Source organism: Myotis lucifugus, unplaced genomic scaffold, assembly GCF_000147115.1.
Source record: "Myotis lucifugus unplaced genomic scaffold, Myoluc2.0 scaffold_68, whole genome shotgun sequence".
NCBI lineage: Eukaryota > Metazoa > Chordata > Mammalia > Chiroptera > Vespertilionidae > Myotis > Myotis lucifugus.
This window is the reverse complement of record NW_005871116.1, coordinates 5351695-5355566: the sequence shown is the minus strand read 5'-3', so window position 1 is coordinate 5355566 and position 3872 is coordinate 5351695.

The window sequence follows — 3872 nt, the reverse complement described above, 5'->3', positions numbered from 1 at the left end:
TTAAGACACAAATACAAACGGTAACATCACAATTTGTTCCCTGGATCTAAGCTCATCAAAGTCCAAAAAATAGTAGGCTGCACTTGTCCTTAGATAACTCAAGTAAATTCTCTGTAAAAGGACTCAGTCCTTCCTTGTTTTCATATCTTTCTTCCCCTCGCCCCCGTACCACGCACATCCCCTCAAAGGAGCGCAATCTTACAGTCAATAGCATGTTTTTGCTCTTAGTCAAAAACAGAGTAAACCTTGCTTTGGATTGTTCTGCCAAACAATGAAGCCAAGAGGCAAGAGAAATAGAAAGTAGGACAAGAAAATCATTCAAGTTGCACGAGGGCTTTGATAGCGCAGTTTAACCTGTACATGTTCTGAAATCCTCTCTAAACATCTCAAGGACTGGGGACTGCTCTCATCCAGCCTCAGGCAATGCTTTCAACATTTACAAAAAAGGTTGCAGTTTCACGGGTTATTACTGTTATAACCGAATGCTGAGTTTGGAATGTATGTTATCAGTCAAATGTGTAGCCTTTTACTCTTTTTTAAAAAATATATTTTTATTGATTTCAGAGAGGAAGGAAGAGGGAGAGATAGAAACATCAATGATGAGAGAGAATCATTGATTGACTGCCTCCTGAACACCCCACACTGGGGATTAAGCCCGCAACCCAGGCATGGGCCCTTGACTGAAATTGAACATGGAACCTTTCAGTCTATAGGCTGACACTCTACCCACTGAGCCAAACCAGCTAGGGCTGTAGCCATTTACTCTTAAAGGACAAACAATAAGAGTCAAATGCATATATGCATAGCCCTGGACAGACAATAGTGCAGGAAAGGCCTGAGGGAGGGGCAGGAGGTGGTCAGTGTGGGCAGGGGGAAAGTATCTGCAATACTTTCAACATTAAAGATAAATTACTTAAAAATAAAAATGAAAATATAAAAAATAAATTTTAAGTAGAACATTTGAAATAATGGAGTGTGGGATGGAGGGAATAGGGATAGTTCTACCTTTTAAACTAAGAGTCAGGTGGCAACATCATTTTTTCTTATTTGTATTTAAAAGTTGGACTTTTCTGATAAACTAGGAGCAGTTGATGGCTTGTATCATCTAGTTCTCTGATATCAAGTTAGGGAAAGGCTGTTTTCTCTTTGGGATAAATGAGGTTAATAATAGTAACAATAACAGCTACGTTTTATTGAATGCTTAGTTTTGTCAAGCTCTTTACTTGAGTGGATTAATGAGTTCTCTCAACAAGCTATTCATTTGGCCAAAGAAACCAAATTTCAGAGAAGTCAGGTAACTCCCAAATCAATAAGTAGAAAAGCCAGAATTACTTGACGTGGGATAAGCATAGAGAGTAAGAGCCTCATATCAGTCTGGGTGAGTCTTGCCACCAAATTAGATAAGGCCAGCTCAGGTGCCCTCAATGAGTTTCCAAACATGTTTCTTTTCACAGCTGTCTGGATTTTGAAATTGTAGTAGATAAAGGACTATAGATAAGGGATTTTGAAGTTATAGAAAAGGAAACGGTAGTGATGAAATACTTGAAGCACCCATGTTAGGATATGACTTAGCAAATAATAATTAGAGAGTCAAAATGTTTGATAGGGCAGGAAAAGACTCTTTTATATACATTGTGAGAATGTTAGTATTTGAAACTGTATGTGCAGTATAATTCCAATTTTTAAAAATATTGTGTGCATAAAAAGATGCAGATAAAATACTATGTATGTTAACAGTATTTCTGAGTGTTGGGGTTATGATTAGTTTTTCTGTTTTATTTATGTCTTAACTATATTTTTCTAATTTTTAAAACGAGTATTTTATCTCTGAAACAATACATGGTTTAAAAAAATAAAAAGTAACTATAGTGTAACTTAAAATGATTCTCTTTGTATTTAAGGTGTTGTTATAAATCTAAGTAAGTATTCTTTAAGTATTCTTTAACTCACAGAAAAAAAAAGGTCTGAATTTCTTAGCCACTAAGGTGATGAATAGCAACAGTAGTTCACTAAGGAATGTTTTGGAATCACTACCCCTAAGGACATTTAAATGACTTATGATCCCTACCTATATGCTTTTATCATAATGATGTGTTTTATGCTTTAATTTCCCCTTCTAGAAGAAGGCTGACAAATTGGTGATGTTGTGCTATATGGAGATTAAAGAAAAGGGAGGAAGGAATGAGAAATTAGCTTTAAGATCTTTCAATTTCCTTTTTACTATTTTTATCCTGGAATGTGGAGAGAAAAGATAACACAAAGAAGTACTAACCCGCGTGTCTGCTCAGTAAAGTGCACCGTTACTCAAATGTTATCTGGAATATATACTGCGACCCTCTTTATGACCCTTCCTAGTCTCTTAGCATTTGAGTCCTCGGTCTAAAGTATGGAGCATTGGCTCCTGTGATGTTTCTATTCAGCACATACTCCACAGAAAGTTTCTTTTGAAGTTACAGAGAAGTTACCATGAGTGATTTGGAATCTCCATTCTATAGAGCAGTGGTTCTCAACTTTCTGGCCCTTTAAATACAGTTCATGTTGTGACCCAACCATAAAATTATTTTCGTTGCTACTTCATAACTGTAATGTTGTTACTGTTATGAATCGTAATGTAAATATCTGATATGCAGGATGGTCTTAGGCGACCCCTGTGAAAGGGTCGTTCGACCGCCAAAGGGGTCGCGACCCACAGGTTGAGAACCGCTGCTATAGAGAGACATTGGAATCAAAAGACTCTTAAGACTGTCTCCAAACAGATTCTCCCAGAAGGTACCAAGTGTTCAGTATTTGTTCCGTTTCCCAATCCTGTTGTAAATAACAACTGATGATCTCATCTTATTAGGCCATAGCTAAGAGTTGGTGCCTGGTTAGAAGTGAGCACCAGGGCAGCTATTTTTAGATTCTTAAAGCACAGACCTCTGGCTAACCTATATCAATCCAATGATTCACATTCTCATGGTAAGGAAACACGCAAAAGCTGCTCTCTAATCCTCCCAGATTCTTTCCCCAAACTAAATCTGCTCTAAGCCCCAAGGGTAGGACAGCCGACTCCTGGCTAGCTGTCACCAACAACTTCTAATTGCCAAACGGCTTGATGCAACTCCTTGTTTTCTTTTGTCTTTAGATTGATTCAGTTAATACAAACTGGTACATGGGAGGCTCTGGTGACAGTTGTGTTTTTGTTTTGTTTTATTGATTTCAGAGAGAAAGGGGGGAGGAGAGAGGGGGCGAGAGAGAGAGAGAGAGAGAGAGAGAGAGAGAGAGAGAGAGAGAAAGAGAGAGAGAGAATATCATTGATTGGCTGCCTCCTGCACTCCCCCTACTGGGGATAGAGCCCACAACCTGGGCATGTGCCCTTGACCAGAATCAAACCTAGGACCCTTCAGTCCACAGGCCAACTCTCTATCCACTGAGACAAACTGTCTAGGGCGGTATTCTTAAAGGTAGAAAGAAATCCTATGAAAGGGACATAATCATTTTTAATGACCTTGAAGTCATTATCAATAAGAGAAGATAAACTTGCCAACAGGTGAAATATGTTGTAGTTGTAGACTCCTTGGATATTGGAAAGCCTGAGAATGTAAAGTTGTAGGTCCTAGAAATATAAATAGTAACCAAGAACCAAAGCCATGTCTTAGCAACACCAGGCGACATTCTGGGCTAAGCAGTGTGTGCTGGAACCTGCTTGCACTGGCTCAACGACATGACTGTGCTCATTTCTTCCTGACTGCACACTCAGTGATGGCACTGTGGGAGCCTAAACTTGGCCATGGTTGGAGTGGTTAAACCACTGAAACCATCAAACGCTACAAATCAGGGCTTTTTTTTCCCCCCGGAGGCAGTTGTTAAGCATTTGCTAGACACAGTCTAAG